The sequence below is a fragment of the Tupaia chinensis genome, unplaced genomic scaffold (assembly GCF_000334495.1).
Source record: "Tupaia chinensis unplaced genomic scaffold, TupChi_1.0 Scaffold000528_1, whole genome shotgun sequence".
Lineage (NCBI taxonomy): Eukaryota > Metazoa > Chordata > Mammalia > Scandentia > Tupaiidae > Tupaia > Tupaia belangeri.
In genome coordinates, this window is record NW_006160041.1 from 1,635,836 (window position 1) to 1,645,995 (window position 10,160).

Below are 10,160 nucleotides of genomic sequence, written 5' to 3' on the forward strand. Positions count from 1 at the left end.
CCTCTCGTTCCTCTCGCCTCGTCTCTCTCCCTCCCAGTCCCCTTCCTTCCCTCTCTGACCAACAGGGTGCTGTGGTCACCACCACGGACAGAACCTGAGCTAGATTGCCTTTCACTTCCCACCGTTTGTGGATCCGCTCTCGATGGCGGTTTCCTCACCCTTCACGGGGATGATCATTGTACCAGCATCCTTGCGTTTCCGTGCAGACTGGAGATCAATACGTGAGAGTCAGTGCCACCTCCTCAGGGAGCTTTTTCCAACCTTCCTCTTTCAACTTACAGTTTTGTATGTGTTTAGTTTCCAGAGGCGTGTGTGTTCAAGAGGGAGAGGCAGAGAGGGAAAGGGTGAAAGCCACGGGGCACAGTCATGTTGCCATCCCTTCTCCCCCACTTCTCCATCCTGTCTGCGACCTTGGACGCTAGCACACATGCACCCTGTGTGTTTTTCCACCTGCTGGGGCCAGGACTTGAACTGCATAGTTGGCTATGTGATCCGGAGCCCTTGACCGCTGAGCCATAGGCTGGTCCCCTTTATTTTTCCCCATACCACACATCACCATCTTACACACTAAGTATTTCATTTTTGGGGGTTATGGACTGTCTTTCCTCCACAAGAACATGATCTCCCTGAGGACAAAGATTTTGAACATCAGTTTCTATGGCTGTGTCTCCTTGTGTCTAGAACAGGACCTGGAGCACAGTGAGCAGGCAATTAAAAAACAAATCATTACTGAATGTGTGCATGAGTCGGGTGGACCCGTGGCACAGGTGTCTTCGCAGGCTTGGATTTTGAGCACCTCAAAGTGGACCAGGTCGATGAAGCATCTCTCATGGGGCCTGGCCAGTGGTTAGCGCTGGAGGCTGGGCGATGTTATCATCTTGTTCCTTTCACTTTCCTCCACCCACACCCATGCTGTGGGCCTCCCAGTGGCGTCACTGCGAGGCCCTGCTGGCAGCCCACAGAGGGAAGCTGTGGTGGAGACAGCATCCTGACCCAGGAGCCGGCCACTGCAGCTCCTGACCCATCCCACTGGGGACAACCCTGGCTGCCAGGCCCTCCCGCCCCTGCTCTTGCCCACGTGGGGAGGTTGAGTCAGGACAGGAGACTGGGGAACAGTGGCCTCAAGCCACCCTCTGGCTGCTCAGTCAGCCAGGTCTACCCAGGGCTGTAGCAGGAAGGAGCCCCAGCCACAGCACTGGCAGAGGCTGTGCAGGCAGCTCAGGGTAGGGTCCCGGGGATGAAGAACTGCCCCTCCTTACGGGGGTGCTCTGCAGGAAGTAGCAGGCTGTGGGCTCCCCAGGGCTGCCTCTTCCACTTTCACTTTCTGTTTTCTCTGTGGAAGCAAAACACCCAGGCCAGGGCTACGACCTCAGCTCACAGAGATGGGGTAGGGAGCTGGGGGCTCTTAGGCAGGGGAGAGACAGGATGACAGCCTCTGTGCCGCATCCGCTCAAGTCAGCCTCAGCACAGAAATAGTAAGTGGTACTCCTCCAGCCACGGCTACTTTCCAGAGCACCACTGTGAGTATTATCTTACTGGATCCTCGTTCTGTTTTTTAAAAACGTCCTTTAGACTGAGTCAGCCGAAACCAGAGAGCCAGGACACAAACGCCCTGTAGTTTTTCTGTCTTCGCCGAATTTCCTCACTGTTCCTGGAGGCCCACCTTTGAGCTACAGAGCCGCACTTAGCTCCTGTCCACCAGGGAGGACACTGCAGCGTCCCTGGCGGAGCTTAAAGTGCTAGCCTGGCTGGCACCTCCACTGTGGGTCCCTCAGTAGTCCCAGATGCCCCTGAGGGAAGGGATTCTCCACCCTGGATTCCCTGGCAGAGACAAGTATGTCTTCGGAGCAGCCCCAGAAAGGAAGCAGCATCCGGGAGGGGATCCAGAGGTATCAACAACTCTATGAGAGAGGTGGTGTCGTTTCCATTTTCCCGATAGCAGATAACTGACCTAAAGACAGAGTTAGGGCTAGCTGGTGGCACGGCGATTAACGTGGCTAGATCCCACATGGCTGACTGTGGTTTGAAAAACAGGCCAGGCACGTGTGTGTGCCCATGCCCAAGATCCAGAGAGGAGAAGAGATTGTAGCATGGCCATCCCCCCAGGGGATGATCTCTCTCTCTCTTTCTCTCCCTCTCTCTCTGTTGTGAACAGACACCACATAGCAAAATTTTAAACAAAATTGTAAAAAAATTAAAACAAAGACACGGAGCTAGCACCTGGAAGAGCAGCACATTCGGCGGCATCCGAATGACTCCAAGTCTTCCAGCTTTCAGGGTTGGGGGGCCCAGTAGCTCCTATCCCGGGGACCTGTACACAACCTCCACACAACCTCCACACATAGACCCTGCCTCTGTGCCTGCCTGTCCGAGGCTGCCCTTCAAGGACTCGTGTTCCCTTTCAGGCCTGTCCCACATCCACACACTGCCATGTCTCATGTCACTAAGCACCTACCATGGCCCAGGCACTATTCTATCAATAGTACTGGGGTACAGCAGGGCCAGCTAAAACCAGAAGTCTTTCCCATCCAGGAGCTTTGAGGGAGGGAAATGGACGGAGAAGAAAACAAACAAAAAAGAGGAGAGAGTGGTGAATGAGATGAAGGACTTAAAGAGAGCGGTGGCCTGGAGAACGGCTCGCAGGCTGGACCCCCTCAGGTAGATGGCCAGGGAAGGGCCCCGAGGAGGAGATTTTGCTGAGGCTTGGGCCAGCCATGCAAAGAGGAGGGGGGAGGCACATGGTGCAGAGACTAGGGCAAGAGTGTCAAGGTGGTGGGAACGAGCTAGAAGCAGGGTGTCATTCTGAATCGCTGCCCTTTCACAGTGAAAAGTGGCCCATGCCAAAGATAAGTTACCCTAGATGATGAGGGCTTAAATTTATTCTAAGTGTGTCAGGAAGCCACCGGAGGAAGTGATGTGATTGATGTTTTAAAAAGATCTCTCTGGCTGCTCCAGCAAGAATAAATTAGAGGGGCAAAAAGGAAGATCAACCAGGCCAGGGGGCGCCTGCAGCAACCCAGGCACTCTGCAACATGCCCTTTAACTAGATCCCACCCCACAAGCAGCCTAGGAGTAGCCCTGAGCATCTCTGATGGCCTCCAGCGCTCAGGGACCTCTCCTCACATTCCCATTGTGTGTTCTCACAGAGCCCTGCCACCCTGGGGAGGCCACCCTCCAGCTCACCAGCCCCCCTCCCCACCTCGACTTGCCGCTGGCCCCTCCTCCCTGGCCGGGCCCGCCCACAGCTCAGCTCCAGCCCAGCCCACCTCGGCTCTCTGCAGGAAACCGGCTGGCGGCGCCTGCTGCTTGACCTTGGGCTGCAAAGTCCCCGTTTGCAAAGTCAAAGCTAGTCACTTCCTCCCCCGGGCCTCCCCTGAGCAGGCTGGCAGCCGCCTCCCTGCCCCCTCTCCGCTGGCCCGGGGCTGGCGCTGGCAGATCTCGCTCTGCATGCTAAGTGTTCGCGCAGTGCCCGCCGCCCCAGGCTCATTTGTCACCCGCTGCTGACTCAGCACTTCTGGGGAAGGCTTTTCCCTCCTTTAGAGGAGCAGGCCCGGAAGTGAGGCAGCGGCTTTTCCTTCCCTTCCCTCCAGAGGACGTGCATGTGAGTGTGTGGATGTGTGTGTCTGGGTGTCTCTGTATATCTGATGCGTGTCAATCACGGCTGTGTATTTCCGTGTTTGTGGGTGTTTTGTGTACAATTGGGCCTGTGTGTTGTCTTTAGTATGTGTGTATGTGTGTGCCTGTCTCATGGGCCTTCTTATGTGCGGCCTCTATGCCTGTCGTGTGTGTGGTTTATCCTTGGATGTGTGGTTTGCGTGTTGGGGTGAGTGTGTGTTTCCCCAACATGTTGCAGGCCTCCCCTTGTCTCTCCTTCCATCTCAGCATCTTCTCCTCAGACTTCACCAGACTCCAGGAGTGACCGTGAGGTTTTGTGGAGGCCACAAGCAGCCTGTCTTCCTCCGTGCCCTCTCACCTCCGCTCCAGCCCGCTCCCCTGCCTCTGTCCAGTGAACGCAGGACCACAGGCGTCGAAAGCACAGCTCCAGCCACAGCCGGATCTAGGCTTCAGCCCTGACCACACTCACGGCCATGGCTGTGAATGAGATACTTACCTTTCCTGAGCCTCAGTTTCCTCACTTACAAAACAGAGGTAATCTGATCTTCCTACAGAGAAAACCTCGTGATGAGGTCTGGCAAACAGCACGCAGCGAAGGTGCCAGTTGTTCTTTCTTGAAGCAGCGGGCCTAGTGTCAGGCATGTAGCCAGGATCTAATGAACAGCCACTCAAGAACAAAAGCACTAGCAGCCGGCTCCTTGGCTGCTGGGGAAGGAGCGGGTGGGGAGATGGTGACCTGGATTGGGAGCCGGGCAAGAGCTGTCTGCATGATAGCTGCGGCGAGGAAAGACAAGTGGTGGCCTGATTTAGTACCGCCGTGGGCAGCCAAGACAGGAAGGAAGGAAGTCGCAGCAGGCCTGGGGTTCTGGAGCTGCCTGCTCTGCTCTGCCCTGCCTGCCCCAGCCAAGTGCTGCCTGACACCCCAGTGCTACAAGGGCCCAGGGGAGCAGACACACACCCCCAGCACCTGCCTCCAGAGCAGCCCTCCTGCTATGCTGCGTCCCTGGGAGAATGTCCACATTTATTCCATTTCCTGTTTTTTTTTTTTTTTTCTTTGAGAAAGAAGTTATTGCTATATCCACATTTATTCCATTTCCTGTTTTTTTTTTATTTTTTGAGAAAGAAGTTATTGCTATAGGGCGCTAGCCAGAGAGACAGAAAGCAAGAAATCACCCCCAGGGGGGATGACCACACCACAATCCCTTCTCCTTTATTCTTCTCTTGGGATTTTGGGCACATACATACACATGCCCTGTGTGAGTTTCAAGCCACCAGGTCTGGGACTTGACCTTGGTTGGCTATGTGGGAGTCTCAACACCTTAACCATTATGCCACCTACTGGTGTCCCATTCCATTTTCTTTCTTTGTTTTTGTTTTTGTTTTCAGAGAAGTTTTTGCTATAGGGTACCTATGCTCACCAGAGAAATAGAGGCAGAGACAGAAAACAAGAAATCAACCCTCGGGGATCGCCATGCTGTAATCACTTCTCCAGTCTCCTAGCAGGATTTTGGGCATGCACGCACATGCGCACCGTGTGAATTTCAAGCCGCGGACTCCAAGACTCAAACCACAGTTGACTATGTGGGAGGCCAGCAATGTAACCATTATACCATCCGCTGATCCATCCCTATTCCATTTTCTTAACAAACAAACCTGTGAAGGAGATTCTTGGCATCCTCATTCTGCAGTTGGGAAAACTGAGGCTCTGGTAGGATAAATCCCAAGGTCTCAGACCTGACCTGCCAGTCAGGTACTCCTTAACTGTCTACACTACCACCTGCCGTCTTCCCAAGTACACACATAAGCTCCTGCACAACCTGGGCACCTTCCCACACACGCTGGCTGGCACCCCACCCTCCCTAACACCAGCTCCTGAACACATTCTTCCCAGCGCCTGCGAAGCCCTGCTCTCCCCTGTAAAAGATGACCTTTTTTAGAGAGTGGATATTTATCCTCTCAGGGCCTGCGGTGTGGATTCTCACTTAACTTTTTGTTATGCTGTGCAAGAGAGAGGCATAGGCACACAGGGCTTTCTCCCTCAGTCAGGGCAGCCTGGACAGGCAGTCCCAGGATTCCGAGTTGCTGCTTGGGCTTGGTAGCCCCTAGCAGTAGGGTACCACTCTTCTCTGGGCCACAGGTGGTAATTGGGTGGGGACCATGATCAGTCGAGGACCTAGGCGGGTGAGAGCGTCACAAGAGTGGAGGCTTGAAATCTGGGAAGACTCCATTTCACTGCTCTGTTGCGAATCAGCTGTGTGGCCTGGGGCAAGTCACTATGCTGCTCTCTGCCTCTGGGTTTCCACAGCTACCAAGAGGCAGGCTGCACTCAGATTCCTTCCCAGTCCTACACAGTCCCAGATGCAACTAGACCTAGATGGCGGCTAGGTTTGTGGTCCCATCGGCCTGGACACAAGAGGAGACTCTACCACCACCATGCCCTTCCACGCCCAGCTCTCCCCAAGAAAGCCTGCAGACAGCTGGCCCATGTGGGCAGAAGGAACCAGCAGGAGGAGTTCAGGGTACCTGGAGATGACCTGAGGAAGAGCCCAAAGTGGAAGGAGGCACCAAAGAGCTTCCTTCTCATTGTAGGCCCTTCCTGTTCCCGGGAACCTAACACTGACAGAGACCGATGCTGGGTTCTCTGCTCAGCTCTTGCCTGGGTCCTTCAGTGACACCAGCAGCCTTCTGCTTTGGGGGCCTATGACTGGTGGAGAGAAATCGGTGATAGCATCTCTGGCTTTCCTGACTCACAGGGTTAACCTGGCATGAGGTGGGGCTCTCTCAAAACAGACATGCCCACTTCTGTCCAGACACAGTTGGGGCGCGCAGTGGGCGGCTGCAGCCTGTCCTTACGTGAGACCAGAGGGGCCCAGGTACTTGGTGACTCACCTGCTTACCCAGCCAGCCGAAACCTTGGCCCCACCTTGCCATTCTCCTGCCCACAAACACCCCCTGGCAACCTAGTGCTCTTCTCATACCAAGATGAAGGCAGGAAAAGCCATTTCCAGAGGTCGGTGATGACAACGGGAAGATCAGTTTACAGGGCCCCATGGTCACTGTATTAACCAACTCCGGAAACACTTACTGTAGGTTTTCTGGCATTGATTTTATTTACAATTTACTGTTTAACTGGCGTGGATTAAGTAAGTCTTTTGTTGCAGTCAAAAGCAGCCCTCCAGATATAAATGGCTAAGAAGCTCGTGGGCTGTAGAGCAATGAGCCTCATCTCAGTCTGCCAGTGACTGGGCTCCCTGCACCTCTCCTGAAGGTGCACGAGGACCCGAGGGGACAGGGGAGGGCTGACTGGAACATTGTGGTAATCCGAAGCAGGTAGTGCTGTTCAGATTAAAGAGCTGGAATAGGTGAATTAGGGAAGAGACCTTGGAGGGAGGGACTTTCTGGGAAACACCGTGGCCTAATCCCAGCTGTTGGGGCCAGAACAGAATCAGTCTCTGCTGAACAGTGCTTTTTCTAGCTGTGGATCATGAACTCAATTTAGTGGGTCACATTCACATGCTTTTTGTTCTTTTTTTTTAAAGAACAAAACAGGGGGGACCAGCAGTTAGCATAATGTCTATGTTGCTGAACTCCCAATGTAGCTGATGGCGGTTCAAGTCCTGGACCTGGTGGCTTAAAACTCACGCCGGGTACATGTGCATGCGTGCCCAAGATCCCGAGAGGAGAATGGAGGAGAAGGGATGGCCATCCCTCCTGAGGGGTGCTTTCTCACTTTCTGTCTCTCTGTCTCTCTCTGTCTTTCTGGTGAGTACACGTGCCCTATAGCAAAAACCTCTCAAAAAAAAAAAAAAAAAGGAAAAAAGAATAGAAAAAGGGACCAGCAGGTGGCATGGTGGTTAAGGGTACTGGACTCCCACATGGTCAACCATGGTTCAAGTCCCAGACGTGGTGGCTTGCTTTCTCATGCCCTCTCTCTCTCTCTCACGATCACTCTCTGGTCACATTAAAATAAATAAATGGATAAATAAAGTTAAATAATAAAATAATTATCCCGAGAGGAGAACGGAGGAGAAGGGACTGTGGCGTGACCATCCTCCCTGGGGGGTGATTTCTTGCTTTCTGTCTCTCTGTCTCTCTCTCTGTCTGGAGAGCGCATGTGCCCTATAGCAAAAACCTCTCACAAACAAAAAAAAACAGAACAGAATAGAGGGGCTGGCAGGTGATGAGGTGGTTAGAAGTGTTGGACTCCCACATGGCCAGCCACAGTCTGGGTTCTGGACCTGGCAGCTTGCTTTCTCACTTTCTCCCTCTCTCTGTCTTGCTCTCTCATTCTCTCGCCTCTCTCTCTTGCTCTAGCTCTGTCCCTCTCTGGCCAAATTAAAAATAAATAAATAAATAAAGTTTTTTAAAAAAACAGGATGGAAGAGAAAAGCATACATGGTAAAAAGTAAGGTATAGTTTCCTATTTCCTAATTATTTTGCTTCAGTACATATGTGAAGGGGTCTATAACAAGTTCATGGATTATGAAAAAAAAAAAAAAACACTTGAATTTCAAAAATTCTTGGAACCAAAATAAACTTGTACTTTAATTCCATTTTTCTATTAACTTTTCTTTTTTTTATTTTTTTTTTCGTTTTTCTCACAGGGCACATGCACTAACCAGAGAGAGGCAGAGAGAGGGAAAGTGAGAAATCAGCCCCCAGGGAAGATGGTTGTGCTGCAGTCCCTTCTATTCCGTTCTCCTCTTGGGATTTTGGACACATATACACACATGCCCGACACGTCTTTCAAGCTGCCAGGTCCAAGATTCAAATCATACAGTCAGCCCTGTGGGATCCAGGCCCTTAACCACCACACCACTTGCTGGGCCCTCTATCAACTGTTTGAAGTTCCCTCACATGTAGTGGGTTGAGATGTAAATGCCGAGCTTATGTGGGTCTGCTTCTAAAAGCTCCACAGCGACTGCTCTGGAAAACAGAGGAGTGAAATCACCGTGCGCTCTCCGTGTCTGTGTGTGTGGAGGGGTGTGTCTTGTTCCTCACATTTGATTCTAGCACCCCCGGGAACATCTGTGATGGGGCCACTGGGCAGCTCTTTCTCGTCTCCTTCACAACTAAATGTGCTCCAGTCCCTTTTCCTTCTTCCCTTAGCAGGACAGAGAGATGCAAGCTGTTGCCAGATTCGCCATTTCTGGAAGGTTTTCACATTTCCCAAGACCCTCCCCAGGGCAAGTCAAAGTCTTTGGACTTTGTCTTACAAGTGGCAAACACCCACCTGTCCCATCCCTATCATCCTGAGATCCCGGCAGCAAGAAGCCAGAGAGGCAGTTAGGCCCCTGGGAAGTCCTTCCTCAGAGGCTTCCCCTCCCAGTTTCCACTCTTCGGTAGAACTATGATTATAATGGGGCAGGACAGAACAAAAACTAGAAAGCTTGATTCTGTGACTAGGGCCAGAAGCCCCACTGCAGCCCCAGCCCACGGTTAGCCCTGGTTAGCCCCATTTGTCATTTTGCAAATCTGGTCAACCCACCTCCAGTGAAAACTCCCAGCCTTGCTCTGGGGGGGGGGGCAGTGACTAATTACAAAACACAATTTCTCCCTTTTTCATCAACTCTTGCCCTGCCTGCAACGCCCCCACCTATCCCAGCATGCCAGGCGGGAGCAGCTCATTCTAGAACCTCACTAGACTGGGTTGAATGAACTCTTGGCCTGGTCCCTCCTCCCCAGACTCACCCTCTGGGGTTCTTTCTCTCAGATTTACTTTCACTTTCTAGTCACTCTCACTTCTCAGGCAGCTGCTTATTCTGGAGCTTAGAGCTCTGGCTCTTTCTCAAGGTGGGGGCCATTGTGAAATCCTGGGTTGCACTCAATTAGTCAAGTCATGATTCAACAGTAGTCAACAAATATTTATTAAACACATTCTGTTCCAGGCTCTAGGAATGCAGTGTTAGTGAGACAAGCAAGGTTCCTGCACATCAGAGCTTCTAGAAGCTTGGGCTATAGAGATGCAATCAAGCGATTCAAAACCGTGCACAGAGGCTCTGCAGTTGAGTGTAATGTGTCAAGGAAGCACCGAGAGAGAGACAGCTAAGCCAGGCTTGGAAGCCAGGGAGGAGTCCCTGGAGGGAGAGAAGTCTCGATCCAGACCTGAAGGATGATTTGGAGCCAGCCATTAGACAAGTGAAGAAAGGAAGAGTTTTCCAGTCCCAGGGAGGAGCACTGAGTGGTGCCATGTTGATGAGACTGGCTGGAGCTCAGAGTGGGTGGTGGTACAAGGAGCCGGGTCCCCAAAGGTAGGAAGAGACAGATCAAAAAGGACCTTGAAAGCTTGCTAAATTTTTTGGATTTTGTCCTGGGGCTATGGGAAACCATTAAAAAGCCTTAAGGCACAGCGACATAATTATGCACATGGAGTTGGAGGGCAATATGGGATGTGGAGAGAGCCATCAGAGGTTGGTAGTCGCCAGAAGAAGTGGATGGACACGAGAGCTATTTAGGACCTGAGCTCACTGGATTTGGATGTTAGGGAAAGCAAGAAGGCAAGGATGGCGCACAATTTCCACACAAATGATGGTCCCTTCTGTTGG